Here is a 17,680-nt window from a genome sequence, read left to right as displayed (position 1 = left end):
TCCCTCGCTTTATTGATTGCCGTGGTATTGCCCTTCTTTCGGATTATGTGGCTGTAATCCTCATATACCCCCATGAGGAGGGTTTGCTCCACTGCAGAGAACATCTCTGCACGCTCTTTTCCCTTGCTTTTCGGCATTTTTCACAGTTTCCGTGCTCGACTACAATGGGCTTTTTATTTTCCCTGTGGGCGTGCACAAGTTGAGGCTTAACAGTTGAGGCTTGACTAAGCGTCAGGTGGAGCCAGCTGATGTCACTTGATGAAACGGCTTGGAGCTAGATTGGGAGGTGGAGCTTAGTCAAGCTTCAAGCTTACACCTAAGTCTGGCAATTCTTAGCTACGTTGATGGAATACCCCCCAGCAGTGGGAAGCATTTTTTTGAAGCCAGAGTTTTGTAAAGGACTTTTTACTTGCGGCAAGGAAAATATTTAGGAGGTAAGTATCATCCTTACTTAGCCCATCCAGGATATGTCCAAGATAAAGATGTGAAAAGTTGTACTGACGCTCACAGTGCTTTTGAGATGATTGTTGCTATATCCTTCCAAAAAGTCTAAATGGAAGGGCAAGACCAGAAAACATGTGCGTGATCCACCATGGTCTCAGTTGGGCTGTTAAAAAAGCGGATCACGTTTTTCCAAGAGAAATCTCTCCAGGTCTGGGAGTTAGTGGAGGATGACTGTGTTTCCCATGCATTCAATTCAATGTTATTTGTATAGCGACAAATCATAACATACATTACCTCAAAGCACTGTACACACAATGAGCAAGCACTAGGCATCAGTAGAGAGAAAAAACTCTGACAGAACCAGGCTCAGAGATGTGCAGCCATCTGCCTCGGCCGATTAGGGTAAAGGAAAATGGGGGACAAAGGAGAGGTGGGGGAAAGAAAGGAGGGAGAGAAAGGACAAGAGGGAGATGAGGTAGAGACAGAAGAGAGAGACCAGGAGCAGATACACAACAACTGTATCAAGTTACAAGTTTATACAGTCAATGATGACATGTTTATAGCAATACAATGTAATTTATATAAGCAGCAGCAGAGAGTGTTGATAGAAATTATACTGATATTGACTTTTAATTATAGCATAATAATAATGGTGTTGATATGTATTATAGCAATAGCCTCAAAAACTGGATCTGGATCCTGCAACCTACAAGATGAGGATACATAGAGAGAGAGAGAGAGAGAGAGAGAGAGAGAGGAAAGGAAGGAAAGACACAAACTAGGGAGAGAAAGAAACAAGGTTAATGACATGAACCAGCGCTAACTATAAGCTTTATCAAAAAGGAAAGTTTTAAGTCTAAATTTAAATATAGAGTGTACAGTATGTCTGCCTCCCTGAACAGTCATTGGGAGCTGGTTCCACAGGAAACGAGCCTTGTAACTGAATGCTTTGCCTCCCATTCTGCTCTTACAGACTCTGGGAACCACAAGTAAACTTGTATTTTGGGACCTAAGTGATCTGTTAGGGTGATAAGGTAAAATGAGGTCTTTCAGGTATGAAGGGGCCTGACCATTAAGTTTATAAAGATTTATTCCGATTCCCCATTTAAACTAAATATTTACCTGTAGTGTGTGCACCACACTTGCATATTGCAACTTTTCTCGGCAGTTGAATGGCGTCTAATAGCTGCAAAAATGACATATTCATGTGTAATAGATTTTCCTGTGGACGTTATAATACCGTTATAATACCTATATTTCTTTTGGGCAAAGACATGAAGTGTTGAGAATGCATACTGGCTATCTGTGTACACAGTGATATCTTTGTTTTTTCCTATTTTGCATGCTTCTATAAGAGCAACTAGTTCTGCTGCCTGTGCAGAGAACTGCGATGGTAAGGAAACTTGACTTTAAAACCTTGGGAGGAAACAGAAGCACGGTTGTCGTGGCGGACTTACAGCTAAGCTAAAAGCTAACCCGTTCCGATCGCCGCTCCCCTCCATCCTGCTCGCCAACTTACGCTCCCTGGAAAGCCAACTGGACTATCTGAAGCTGGACTTAACCACCAAAAGGGAAACAAGAGACTGCTGCATCCTCATTTTCATTGAGACGTGGCTAAACTCATCTGTCCCTGAAGCAGCCATTAGACGGGCTAACAACATTCAGAGCCGACAGGAGTCACGTTCTCACAGGTAAAACGAGAGGGGGTGGAATTTGCATCTACACTAATAACAGCTGGTGTAACAACGCTACCCTGGTCTCCAGCCATTGCTCTGTGGACATTGAGTTTGTGACTGTGAGATGCAGACCCTTCTACCTGCCCAGGGAATTCACCACCGTCACCATTGTTGCTGTGTACATTCCATCCAGCGCTAACACCAAGCAAGCGCTAAGTACCCTCTACAGTGCCATCAGTGACATGCAATCCACACACCCGGAGGGCGTTTTCATTGTTGCTGGAGACTTTAACCAGGCCAACATGAAGACTGTCCTTCCAAAATTCCATCAGCATGTGGATTTTGCTACCAGAGGGGAAAACACACTGGACTTAGTCTACACCAACATCAAGCAGGCCTTCAGAGCAGCCCCCTGCCCCCACATTGGCTCCTCAGACCATCTCTCTGTGATGCTAATTCCAGCATATCGGCCCCTGCTCACCAGAGAAAAGCCTGCTGTGAAGAAGGTGAGAGTGTGGCCTGAGGGATCTATGTCTGCTCTGCAGGACTGTTTTGAGTGCACTGACTGGGACATGTTCAGAGAGGCTGCAACAGACAGTCAACATACAGATGTGGAGGAGTATGCTGCATCTGTGAACAGGCACTCAGGCTTGAAACCACTGCTGTACAGAGAGCCCTGAGAAAAGTTAACGCACGGAAAGCATCTGGCCCTGATAACATCCCAGGACGGCTGATCAAGGAGTGCACAGACCAGCTGGCCCGCGTGCTCACAGACATCTTCAACACGTCACTGATCCAGGCCGTTGTCCCCCCGTGCTTTAAGTCTGCCACGATCATCCCAGTGCCCAAGAAACCTACCATCACATGCCTTAATGACTTTCGCCCGGTTGCACTAACAACGACCATCATGAAGTGCTTTGAGCGGGTGGTTAAGGACCACATAATTTCCATATTGCCTCCGTCATACGACCCGCTCCAGTTTGCGTACCAACCTAACCGCTCCACTGAGGACGCCATCTCCACTGCTCTCCATCTGAGCCTGGAGCACCTGGATGACAAGAACACCCATGTGCGGATGCTGTTTCTGGACTTCAGCTCAGCATTCAACACGATCATCCCCCAGGACCTGGTACACAAACTGGGCCCCCTGGGCCTCAACACCCCCCTGTGCAACTGGCTGCTGGACTTCCTCACTGACAGAACCCAGTCTGTCCGTGTGGGTAACAACACCTCAAGTGTCATCTCCCTGAGCACCGGTTCCCCACAGGGCTGCATCCTGAGTCCCCTGCTGTTCACCCTGATGACCCACGACTGTCGTCCCAGGTACACCAACCACATCCTAAAATATGCGGACGACACAACAGTTGTGGGCCTCATTCAGGACAACAACTAACTGGCCTACAGAGAGGAAGTGCGACATCTGGTGGACTGGTGCAAGGTGAACAGCCTGCTCCTGAATGTCGACAAGACAAAACAGATCATCGTCGACTTCAGAAGATCCCGACCCAGCCACACACCACTCCTCATCAATGGCACAACGGTGGAGGTCGTCAGCAGTACCAAGTTCCTGGGGGTTCACATCACAGACAACCTCAGCTGGACACTTCACACTACCTCCCTGGTGAAGAAAGCCCAGCAGCGCCTACACTTCCTGCGACGGATGAGAAGGGTGTCTCTCCCCCCTCCCATCCTCTCCACCTTCTACAGAGGGACCATCGAGAGCCTGCTGACCAGTGGCATCTCTGTCTGGTCTGGGAGCTGCAAGGCCTCCGACTGGAAGTCTCTGCAGAGGGTGGTGAGAACAGCGGAGAAGATCATTGGGACTCCACTCCCACCCATCAAGGACATTGCACACAGGCGCTGCCTAACCAGGGCTCACCAGATCCTCACTGACCACACCCACCCCCACCATGGACTGTTCTCCCTGCTGACATTTGGCAGGAGGTTCCGCAGCATCCGCTGCAGAACAAACAGACTCAAGAACAGTTACTTTCCGCTGGCCATCAGACTGCTAAATTCCAAATAACAATTTATTTGGAAGTCTCAATATGGAGTTTCATACAATACATTTTGAGGAAAGGTGAGTACTGTACTCCCCTTTCCAGTTCTAGCCATGGTTCACCTGACTCCTCTTCGCGTTGTACTATGCAACCTAAATCTGTCCACTGTGTGTCTGCGCTTATGGCACATGACACATGTGGTGTGCTGATCAATTGAAACATTTGTTGATCAGGTTCAGGTAATTTTACTGCTGCTGCACAATTTCCCTTTTTATCCCAATATAGGTTTGTGAGCGTCAAGTGTATGTTTGGCTCTTTGAGAAATGTAACTTCATAGAGTGTAGCTCAACCCTGACAAGGATTATAGTGCATTGTACAGTGCAGTTCTTTTGACAAGACGGAACAGCGAGGACTCAGACGCAGAGGCCTTTTAATAGTCTTTATTGACACTCTTAACAAATCTCAAGGAAGGTCCTCTTTACTGAGGAAAAACAAAGCGTGGCTATGAAAACCTATAACAAATGGTGAGCGCAACGCTCTACAAGAGAAGCGTTGCGGAACTATAAACGCGGAACAAAAAATCACTCCGAAGAGGAAACAAACTTAGACTAAGGGTATTATGTAAAACTTAAACAGAAAACTCTCCAAACGGAGGAAACACGGCTCTACACACTTCAAAACGAAAGCTAACTCAAAAGCGCAATCCTAATGATTGGCGATCCTTAACTAAGAATGGAATCAAAAACAAAACGCAATCTAAATGATTGGATCTAAATAGTAAAAGGTAAGTCACAATCCTAGTGATTGGAATTCCTAAAAGGCTGTGACAATTAACAAACAAAAATCTCTCCCAAGGAGGAAAACAAAAGGGGCTATAAATCTGAACTAAGGAATCAGCTAACAGGCTATGATAAGAAAACTTACAAAATAAAACGTCGCTCACAAAGAGGATCAAAAACTTGAGGATTCTGTGGCTGTGACGAGGAGCTCGGGTGATCAGGCATGAGCGATAACACACTGGCACTGATGCTGGGGAACAGAGAGTTTTTAAAGTGCACATGGCTTAATTGTCAGCAGGTGTGTGTAATCAGGGCCAGCAGAGGAGGGGGCGGGGCAAACTGCCGGAGTGACATCTTTTGGATCTTGTAACACTGTGCCTGGCGGTATTTTCACTTTTGCTTCAGCGATCAACTTGTCTGTTACCAAACTAGGTCCACTTGTAACCAAGTCCAGACCGTACCAGTAATGCAATTCCTCTCCCTCAACCATGTACTGGTTTGTACCTTTCATTTCTTCATCACTGTTATTTATTATTATGTATTTTTGTCATCCTGCAAGCTTTCATACAAAAATCGGACCACGACGGAATGTTAAACGTTTAATAATAACCGCATAACTTGTTAGCACATGGCTACTCAATAATAACAGAAAGGTGAAGGTTACCCATCATTCACCGGGTGCATGCCAACTACGGGTCCTATTATAACCCAAAATACACAACAACCACCTTGACAGCCAGCGATTGAATGACAACATGCGGCTATACATGTCATCACTGGTCACATTGGGCAAAGGGCCAGAAAAAATTACTTTGTACGACATAGATTTCGCGTACCCACACACAGACTCAACATTAACTTTTGTGTCATTACTGCTGACATAATTAATAACTTTACTAAATTATCTTTAGCCAGCAGTTTCAGATGAGACTCTATGTCGCCCGCTCTGGCCCCGGGAAAACACCTGACTGTGGTCGCTGGTGTCGCTATTTTCACGTTCCTCTTAGGCTTAACACTACGCCTCTTATTACCCAGCTGCCTGGTTTGTCTCCCGGCTGCACGGGAGTTGCTGAGGGAACTAATGCTGTATAATAATGTGATTCGCACCGACTACAGGGGACTGGCTAACTGACTTAGCTTTTATTGTGCAAAGCCAAGTTTCTACCTCACTAAGCCTCGCCTCCATCCTAGCCAATAAGCTACACTTTTTTTTTTACACAGTATTTTTATCGCTAAAGGAGGCAGAGGAGTAACTAAACATGTGGCACACAACACAGGAGAGAGTAGGAGAGGGAAAGAGAGAAGCCATCGCTGCTAAGTTAACTTGTTACGCTAGCAAAGAAAAAAACACTGTACGTGAACGATAGAGTTTAAGCAAAAGTAGCGGATGAAAGTATTAGTCAATTCAACAAAACGAGTGCTTGTTCAGTTAATCGATCGTTACAGTAGACTGAAAACCACAGAGAGAGCAGGAGACACACAGCATAACACCAGTGGAAGAACAGGAAGTGACACAATACGTTATCGCCCCGCCACATTCAGCCACATACAGTATCTTCAGTTACAATACAAAAATACAAAACATGGCCTGATACTAGGCCTGTCGCGATACACAATAAATCAATTAATCACACAATAAATAAAATGAGCATGATCATTTTTCCCATCGCGATAATTTCCATTTGCATGCTTGTTTGTTTTCCTCGTCTCTCTCTCTAGCAAAGACAGTGATGCCACTCTGGTGCATCAGTGACCCCTCTCGATTCCTTAGCGTAATGAGGAGTCAACCCTCTTGTCAGTCACTTGTTAGCCGCATGTTCTCTGTGTGAGGGGGCGGCACTCCTGGCGTAGCATACCACAGAATGCAGCAACAGAGCTGCGTGAGGAGTAGCCAGACGCTAATTGAGAGTTGGAGGAAGATGGAATTGGTTGCAAAGCCAAACATGACAGCTGCAATGTAAGAGCATTTTGGATTCAAAGTGAATGACCGTGGTTAACCACTTAACCTGAGCAGGTCGGTATGTTGCATTTGTTGTAAACAGTAGCAACTAAATGTGGCAAGTTTAGCACAGCTGGCAACATTGCTACTCCTGAGAGATCCTGCATTAAGCCACACAAAGTCAACATGTTGGTATTTCTTGCTCGGAATCTGCCATGCCGTGCCATGCCAGTGTCCTGGTTAGGTTCGGCTGAGCCTAATCTCCAACCCCTACCAGAGAAAAACGCAATGCCGGGGACCCAGAGGGTTGCAATCCATTCATCACAAACTGTTCAATCCTCTTTGCTCTGCAGCCCTACACCTTCGCCTCTGAGGAAGGCTGTGGGGAACAGCCGAGTGGGAACGCCACACACCGGCCTGCTCCTCCTGGTGGTGTAGCATCCATAGGTCTTGACACTTCCGGGGGTCTCCTGGGTCTCGGACAGGAATCCTGTGACTGACTACGCCATTGACTTCTGCATCCGCAACTTGTCATCAGGTCTGTCTTAAGCAAGCCACCACTTCCCAGTCTTATACCTGTTCCGGTCCTGTTCCATATATGTTGGGGGTTCCCGCCTAATACCTAGACTTCTGAGAGGTCTTCAGCAAAGCCAAAGCAACCTCTCTTCCCCCTCATAGACCCTACGACTGCGCCATCGACCTCCAGCCCAGTTCTGCTCCACCTAGAGGCCGCCTGTACTCAATTTCTGCCTCTGAGAGAGGGGCCATGGACAGTTACATTAATTACTCTTTGGCCGCAGGCATCATCCGACCCTCGTCATCGCCAGCAAGGGCGGGCAAGCCGCTCTGCCCTTGTATTGACCATCAAGGACTGAATAACATTACAGTGAAAAAACGTTATCCCCTGCCCCTCATCGCCTCAGCATTTGTGCTCCTGGAGAGAGCAACAGTCTTCACCAAACTCGATCAACGCAACGCCTACCACCTGGTCCAGATCCGAGAGAAAGACGAATGAAAGACGGTGTTCAACAACCACACCGGCCACAACGAGTACCTGGTGATGCCTTTTGGCCCCACCAATGTTCCTGCTATCTTCCAGGCCCTTGTCCATCCGGTTGTCTTTGGCTGCTAATGAGGATTTCCAGTCCCTAAAGACTAATTTTACATGTTGTTGAAGTTGCCAGAGGCAGAGGTAGACTCCTCAAAGGTGTGATCAGTCGCTTGGAAGCCACTATTAACTTGGAATGGAATCTGTGGAATTTGATGCCTGCTTTGAATAGCCAAGATTTAATCTCCCTGAATGTCCCTCTGTGTCGGGCAAGGTCAGGGGATAGATCTGGGAAGATTTGGATAGCTGAGTTGTTAAATGAAAGCTTTCCTTGTTGGTTACAAGCAAGGAGGTTGATCACTGGGCGTCGGGATAGTGAGCAGTGAGTAGCATCCAGTTACCACGGAAAACACCAGTTCTGCGTCAGTGACATGAGGCACTGGAAGTCACGCCCATAATTCATGCAAGATATCTGTCTCCACCTCATCTCCCCCTTGTCCTTTCTCTCCCCCCTTTCTATCCCCCACCTCTCCTCTGTCCCCCATTTTCCTTTCACCCCAACCGGTCTTGGCAGATGACTGCACATCTCTGAGCCGGGAGTTTTTTTCTCTCCACTGATGCCTAGTGCTTGGTCATTGTGTGAACTGTTCACTGGGGTTCTCTGCTCTCCTTGATGTTGTCTATGTACAGTGCCTTGAGATAATGCATGTTATGATTTGGTGCTATACAAATAAAATTGAATTGAATTGAATATCATGGGCCATAAGAATAAGGTGGATAGGTTTATACTTTATTGGCCGAGTTTGTGCACACAAACAAATTTGCTTTGGCATAAAGTGAACATAACTCATAACGGGAAAAATCATACTATATGCTCTGAAAAATGTAAATGGGAATGAGAGTGGTGTATTAAAAACTTGTGTGGACACTATGACCGAAATAATATATGACTTAGAATTAGGTCAGTGATGAAATTATTGATATCGTCATAGACGTAGTCTGTTTTATAGCATAAAGGCTGGGAACCTCACCGTCGAACATTGTCACAGCATTCAAACAATGCAAGAGACTGCCTTGCAAAACCTGCAAAGCTCTCTAATTAACTCACTCAGTTTGTTTGTGTCCGTATGAAAATGATACATATGCCAAATAACAAGCCAGCCTAAACAAATAAAGGCCAGTAGCTCATAGGGGGCAGCATAGGTAAAACAAACACTGGGAGGGATGCATTTTATTTCAACAGTGAGTGGCTCACATTATATGTACAGCAGGCTACTGCTCTCCACAGCATTAAATACATGAAAACAACAAAGTCAGCGTTACGACCGAGCACAACAACAACAACAAATTTATTGTGATGATGATGATGATGACGATCATTATTATTATTATTATTATTCTTGTTAATAATAAATCATATATATACCTGTAGCGTCCATATTTATTTTCTTTGCTCTCTTAACAAAATTAGGCTACCACCAATTACATGTCAACATTGAAAGCCTCTCAACAAAAGCAAAGCTGAAACACTATTCATTTGTTGAGTTGCATTCATGGTGACAGAAGATTGGTCAGCGGAAATTGGTTACAAGAAATAAATAGGGTCATTTGTTATGTGAAAGCAACATGTCTAGAGGAAAGACAAATTATAATTATCTTGTACATAACGTACATAATATTGAATTGATAGAATATCAGGTATAGTTTTTGATTAACTGGAAATCGGGGAACATCATATAATCGAAATCATGCCCCTAAGTAACGACTCAGTTCTGTTTGCTTTTAGAAGTAAATAAAGGCCAGAGACCACTATTTAATCATTTTCTTGGCAAGTCACTTCCTGGCTTCTTGTTGTTATAGTGACGTTGCCAGGACACCAGCAGACTCCACACTGCAATGGATTTAACAACATACACAAACACAAACACACATCACTCTTAAGTACGAGGTCATTCATCTTAAGGAATGTATGGACTCTTTCACTTCACTTTCAGCAAAACAATTATGGAAAAAAACATTTCCTGAAATGTCAAACTATGCCTTTGTGCCTCTGAGCGTCTTACTAGTTATAGTCAAAGTCATAGTGAATCCTTGTGAAAGCAGAGAGATGCCAGGTGCAGTCACAGAATGCAAGGTCCAAGTAAATCAAATATACAAAGATCTGTGGTTGGAAATGCTGGAAAATAATTGCACAGCCAGAAGCCACTGCAATATGACTTTTTGTGTATATGCACACATTTACACATGAAGTTAGATTTCATCTTAATATGTTTTTTCTTCTATTTTCCCCAATTGTATTTTTATTTTTACTTTCCTATTCCTTTTTCTTTATTTTAGTTTGCAGCGATGACGTGATTCCAGAGTGAGCCTGCAGAGCATCAGTGTAAACAATGAGTCACAGTCTCCATAAGGGCCCTCATGTGATGACCACTCTGTGCCGCTAAGTTTAGAGTGCGGCTTCAACCAACACACACACACACACACACAGCAGATGAATATTTACGAACCTCTCTGCTGACGTGAAGCATGTAGTTGAAGTCAGAATCCTAAAAGCCACACCCTTTAAAAAATATATATTTCACAAAGCTACGACAAAAAGGTTGCGTGCAAAACATTTTTTTTAGCTGAAGACACATGGTTGGAGGTTTCTAACTTGCAGGTTTCCTAATGTGTGAAATATCGGACTGATTATTCTCCGTGACACGTTCACACGGCTATTCTTGATTTTATTTTTGCATAAATATGTACTTGAAGTATTTATTTGACTCTCGCTTCATTTCAGTTTATAAATTCTACTTCAGGAGGGCCACACGGTAGGTGTAGTGGTTAGCACCCTTGCCTTTGCAGCAAGGAGACCCAGTATTTCAGTATGTTGCCCCACCTAGCAGAAGTTTAATCATTGCACTAGCACTCAAAGTAAATAAAGTCAGAGCACGTGGATGCAGTTTGACAGCCCTCTTGCTGTTTAGTGGTGGCTTTTCAGCATATCAGTGCGGTACATCATAGTAAGCATTTACATCATTAAATTATTATGAACAACAACAGAGGATAGGACAGACCTTTGGCCACCAACATCTAATCCGTTGATCCATGAGTTTAAACCAGTGTACAACATTCTGTCATGACATTCCTAAGATATTGGAGAGGCAGAAAACTTAATGGCTGCACCCACATCTGTCATCTGTGGAGAGGCACAACACATTAAAACTTTATGTAGAGTAATTGCAACACAGCAGACGCATTAAGTCAGCAGCTAAAGAGAGAGAAAACATGTTCCTCAAGAGTTGACAGAGGCGTAAAACAGCGGTGAATGTTAGAGTGGGACACAAACATGGATTCAAATGAATAAGGCTGCTACTTGTGCAAGAAAAGCAGGTTCACCCTTAAACACTATAGACATTATTGCATGAAAGACAGCACAGAGGTACTAATCACATCCGCAAAAGAACAGGCACTCGGCACAGGATCAGTCGAAGCTGAGGTTTAACACATCAGACAGGACCCCAGGTGCAGACTGTGCAAAGATGCCCCTGAAAACAGTGCAGCACATAATAGCAGGGATCCAGAATGACCTCCAGATCCAGACTGACAACGTGGTGACGGTTTACCAACTAGACAACATGTGGGTGAACAAACAACAGAAGAAGAAGGCAGTGGTAATAGATGCAGTAATCTCATGTGACAGCACCATAAAGACAAAGTAGGAGAAGCGAAAAGGAAGAGTGTCACCGGTGTCACGTGTTGATTCCAGGTAATATTTAAGATGCCCTGGCCAGAAGAACACAGTACTACAAACAGCTAAGATGCTGTTCAGAACCCTCAAACGACCAGGCCTCTGGTAAAAGAGCCAAGCTTGAGGCACACACACACACATGCTGGTATTTTGAGATACTCCGAGTTTTGCTGTTACAATTTATTTTAGCTTGCAGCTCCAGTGACACTGTGTTTTACATTTTAAACACCACTGCTCCAGGTTGTGTCAAGATTGGTTTAAATGTATACAAATTCAGAACTAACTCTTTGGACACACTAATTAAGTATTCATGCAAGACGTGAATCGAATACTAATTCAGAGGTGTTTAATTTCTCTCTTGATTGTTAAAATGAGAAGGTAATTGGTGCAGGAAAGAAGCAGCACAGGGGAGAAGCGGGAACCTTTTGCTCTGGTTACAGCCCAGTCCGAGAGGCTGCCTGTGTGAAAAGACCTGGCTTTGAATTCTCCACTGAGATGGGCTGAGTCCAGAGGGACCACGAACCAATCTCCAGCCTGCTCTCCTACCTGGGAACAGCTGCAGTCTCCATCTGCTATGCTCTTCTTGATGGCTACCTGAGGGAAGCACACACACCAGCCCTCTATTTCAGGGAAGAGGCTCTTTTGCTGTGACAGAGAAGGATTTCAGTGTTTGATGAAATCAGTAAGGGGTCCTTCAGTGCTTGTCCGACAGTACGTATTTTCTGATAAAATGCACATAATCAGATTAAGCGCATCGTATCATGTCCTTCAGATGGGATTTTGATGGGAATAAGACAAAGACTGGAGTGAGCAGAGCCCATATGGCAGTCTACTCTTCCCAGTTAATGGGGCATGTGAATGCCTCTGTCACATTTTTGTCTGTTCAGAACACGAGAAGCATGTTGGTCAACAGATCCACTTACATGCATGTCTAAGCAAACACCATGGTGCTCACAGTGGATTACTCACTGAGTCTAAGAACTGCGTCATTTCCAACACTGAAGTGAAAAACATTGCTTTGGGCTTATTTACTCTCACTCACTCTCACTCTCGTGTGTGCTGAGTTGTTATATGTGATATGTTTTGACGTACATGCGATCTGTGACATATAGTGTCCTGATTTACCACTTGATTTTTTAAATATTTCTCCTGATATTTTGCTTTCCAATGTTTCAGAATTGTATTGGATGTGCAGCATGCTGCTCATCGTGCTGTTCTTCGTTTTTAACACAAGGAAAAATATACTCTACTATAATGCTCATGAATGTAACAAAGGCTCTTTTGTTTTTCACTTTAAGGAAAGGGGGCGCACAGACAGGACATTTTGGTGAGCAGGCTCGTAACAGGTTTGGCATTCAAGCAGAAGCAGTTCATTCAATTCATCCAATTCATTTTATACTGTATACTCCAACCTACCTTCTATTTGTAGTCAATGATCACAGTGAAGCTTTGTTTTGCTAGGTTGCTAAGTTGCTAGGACAACCTGGTTTCCCAGACACTGTTGTTATATTGCATTGTCTTAACAAAGCTTAAATATTACACTTTGGCAAACGGTTTCATACATCAACATTTCAATGTTGAGAGGACACTGTAGTGAAGTGTTATGGAGAAGATGTTATGACGCCAAGGTCTATATCCAATGAATGCAGGCACCTGGTGGTGGAGGAGGAAGCAGCCTAATGTGCCAGAGCAGTCTTCCAAACCCAGCAAGGCTACTGGATGAGGTGGGATAGTTTAGTGTGATGCAAAACCACATGGAGCAAGGTGTGCAACATGGAAACAAATGAGTTTCATCATCAGGGCCACATAAAATGTGCTGCCTTCACCAACACAACTACATCTTTGGTTAAGAGATGATCCAACCTGTCACCAGTGTGTGTCCTGGTGGGTTGAAAGAATAGCTTATTCCAAGAAATCTGGTGCCATAACCAAGTACTGGGGTGTTTGGCCTCAACATTAGAGTGCAATAGACTCAACCAATGCCATCCACCTTGGGGGAGAAACAGCGCACCCAGTTCTCACCTCTCAACTAACCCTTGCACCACTGTGCACCCAGTTCTGGTTCTCTGGCATAGTGTCTACATCTGAACCTGGGAAGATGCCATTAATGAGGCAGATGAAAGGAAAAAAAGCTTCAGTATTCCAAACTGGCAGCCGAGTGTGCTGGAATGTGAGGGTGCATCCAGTAGAGTTGGGCTACAGGGCAGTTTGTAGCCAATTTTGCAAAACACTTGCTAAAAGACGTGGGTATCAGAGGGCAGGTCCAGAGTAAGGCAAGTAAGGGACTTCATATTGTCATAAAAAGGAGCAGTCACAAACTGGTTGAAATACATTAATACAATTATTCACCATGACATACACGGCCAGGACTGATCAGTGTCACACCACTAAATCTCCAACTGAACATCACCAACTTCACTCAAGGCAAGTGCTGTGCTGAATTTGTATGGGTTTTTTCCAACACCAAATTTTATTGAACAAATTGTAAATTGTTGTATGTTAAGACGATAAGACAATGTTTTTTTGTTTTTTTTTATTACTTATTTTTGTCCAGTAATTTAGTGCAAATTAGCCACGACAGGCTAGAGCATAAAGTGCCATTGTGGCACCCTCCAGAGTTACTAGTGTGACTACTGTCCTGTCCTAATGTACTTTAGCAGTGGGCCATGAGTTGCCATTGGAAAGATACAACAGGTCAGTGAGAACCAGCAGACTTTGAAAACAAAACCTAGACTTTGTCCTTATGTCATTGACTGACAATGGCCAAAATAGTGTCATTGGCAAGAATACATTTTAGTCAGACACCAGCACTGAGAAAATACTCAGTTAAGACAAGAACAACATCTATTTCTTTAAGTGTGAATGTTCTTGGATCACAGTGACAGACAAATTACATGGCACGCACCCAAGTATGATGCAGCAAGGGATAACAAAACATCAAGGACACTGCAAGAGCTTTAAAGCTACAGTGACACAGACGTCCTTCCTACCATTTAATTAGCTGGCGAGTCAACATTTCCAACTACGGTTTTCCTGTTTTCTTTTATCATTACAGATATATGATGGCAGTATCTGTGTATCACCACCTATATTGTTCAGTCAAATTCAACATTCAACATGTTGGCATTTCCTGAATATTCTGTCTACTATTTCAATTTCATTCTAATTCGTATGCTTTTATTTGAAATATTTAACATAAACAGCGTGAGCACACAGACATTTAGAGATGGAGAAGAGAGACACATTTTTACTAAAGGGATGAGCTTTCCATGTGAAAAGAAGACATTATTTGTTAAAGCAATCTATCACTGCAGAGCACTGTAACCCTTAGTACAGGCAATGACTCTTTAAATAATGATTTTAAGGTCGTTAGTAAAATGTAAAATGAGCCAATGTCTGTTAGTCTGTTAAAATAATCTGGCAAGAAAATACACAGCACTACACTTCTACATTAAAGAGATTAAAAGTCCAAATGTTTTCTGTATCTTCTTTAAAAAAGCTCCTTTTTTACCCACTACTGGCAGGAAATGCAGCCAGGCACTGCATCTTATTCTCCTGGACCTCTGGGTTTTTCCCATAATCCACTAGTGTCCTGTTTGATAATTCTTACAGTTTGTGGTCCCCTCTCGTTGGTGTGTCATTGTTGGTGTGTCTGTGTCCTGCTCTCTTGCTTTTTCACAAACCTTCTGCTTTGGTCCTTTGCTTGTTTTGTATTCACCCCCTGGAGCCCCTGCCCCAAGCCACTGTTTGGTAAGTGTCTTTTCTTGCATCCCAAATTAGAATATTAAATCATATACAATGTATATTTCACCCAAAATATAAAATAAGACAATAAATACATTCAAGCACCGAAACACACCATTTAAAAAACAACAACAACATACATATTTAAGTATTGCAATTATAATACTTCAATAAAAAATTTATATGGCTAGTAAAACATGAACACAGACTGAGGAGTTTCCAACATGGCAACTGTTACTGTAATATCCCCAGTGTCGAAAATGTGTTAGTAATATGTAGCATCATCTGCCTCCTCTACTTGGAGACAAAATCCGACTCATATTTTTGCCTAGACTACCATTCATGACGGGTTGTGGTGACATTCCTTACCTTAATGAGTCACCGCTAATTGCTGTGAATTACCCATGTGTTTGATACATTAGTGTAGCCTCGGCGCACACAGCTCTGAATTCTGTTAAGTTGACCAACCCTGAGGAATTGGAGAACAAAGTTAACTGTGTTTTTATAGGTCCGGTGTGACATAGACATGTGACAAGTATTGTCTGGTGTGCACATACACATGAACAGGATTTTTAGTTCTACTTGTTTTAGCTCCATTTATATTGGACTGCATAATTCATACTGCCATTTTGTTTCTGGGGAATTAATTACCTTCTTTTAAAAATGTCTGACTCAGGACCAGCGCACTTAGTACCTGCTGTGGCACAGTCCTTCAAACCAGACACATATAGACACTTTCACACTAAATAATTGTCAGTGTAATTTTTCAATTGCCTATGAGTTTTGAAAATGACAAAAAATTGCACATGCCCACCTGCAAAAAAAAAAAAAGATATGTTCAGGACTTTAATGGCAGGGGGACAAAGGAATTTTTGAAAAGGTTGTGCCTGCTTAGGGGGCATTTTTACCGTCTGCCCGAGGGGAGGAGCTGAAACTCTACATGAGCCCTGCACACCAGATTGTGGTCCACATGGATGCCCAGATCCCTGTAGGAGTCCACCTGCACTATGGTTTTGGATGACCACTGATGAATGATCTCCAGAAAACTTGGAGATCATTCAACACTCCTCTGTTTTTTGTTTTAGTCGAGGATAAGACGGTCATTGTCATACCAACTGTATAAAGTTATGATCACCAGACAGTCTTAGAATGGTAGTGACATCAGCATATTTAAAGGTGTATACATTGTCAGTGTGACGTGTACATTGGTTTGTTGAGAAGGAACTGCACAGGTGAACTAACATACCCCTGCTATGTTCTGTTGCCTCTGACTTATTGGGTGAACTTAATGAAAATTAATGACACCATCTGATGATGAACAAGTTGACACTGAGCTTTAACAGTTTGAATAATACACTCACCGTTCCACTTTATTAGACGCACCGGCTCAATTGCTTAACACAAATATTTAATCACATGGCAGCAGTGTATAGCATTTAAGCATTTAGTAACGGTCAACACGACCACCTGAAGTTCAAACCAAGCATTAGAATGGAGAAGAGAGGTGATAAGTGACTGGAAATGACATGCTCGACTGAGGATTTGAGAAACTCACTGAAAGAGCCAAGGTATGATGATGACCATCTCTTAATGCGCAACATGTCAAACGTTGAAGCAGATGGACCACAGGAGCAGAAAACCACATGGGATGCCACACCTACCACTTCCTGTCCTGCATACGTTATAAAGTGGCCGGTGAGAGTACGTATGGCCACAAGATGATAGAAGCAGAGCTAAAATCAACAAACGTTAGTCTATAGACCTCTTTCTTCAGGTATTCAATAACCATATGTACTAAGCCACTTTTGTGATTGAAGTCACTAAGGATATATATGTAGAAAATGAACTAGGACACATACAGGTGGATTATAGAACTAACAGAATTTTGCTTTACTTATTGTGAAACATATTTTGTGACCATGGAGAACAAACTGTTATTACAAGTTCCATGAAGTGGTTTAAGTTATGCTTTTAGCTGCAACCTTCACCAATGGATGCAGATTCTAAATGCTTAATTGCCCAATGTTGTGAAAATACATATTTGCATTATGTCATTTTCTCATTGAAACGTCAACGATTAGCACTGTCATTAAGTTGCACTGCTCAGGGACAAAGACTGCGTTAAGAAAAAGTAGCAGGAGGGTGTGTATGCATGAGACTTTGTTGCTAATGCATGCAATGGAAGTTATAACCATTATTACAGCAATGACCTCCCTCTCTACTTGAGCTTTGCGTTTACAATAATACAACCCCATAATACAGACCCTTCTCTTTAAATAATAAATGTTCCCTGTCCTGGTTGTGAGAGGCACCGGTT

The sequence above is a fragment of the Solea senegalensis genome, linkage group LG5, assembly GCF_019176455.1.
Source record: "Solea senegalensis isolate Sse05_10M linkage group LG5, IFAPA_SoseM_1, whole genome shotgun sequence".
Lineage (NCBI taxonomy): Eukaryota > Metazoa > Chordata > Actinopteri > Pleuronectiformes > Soleidae > Solea > Solea senegalensis.
This window is presented reverse-complemented; position numbering follows the sequence as displayed.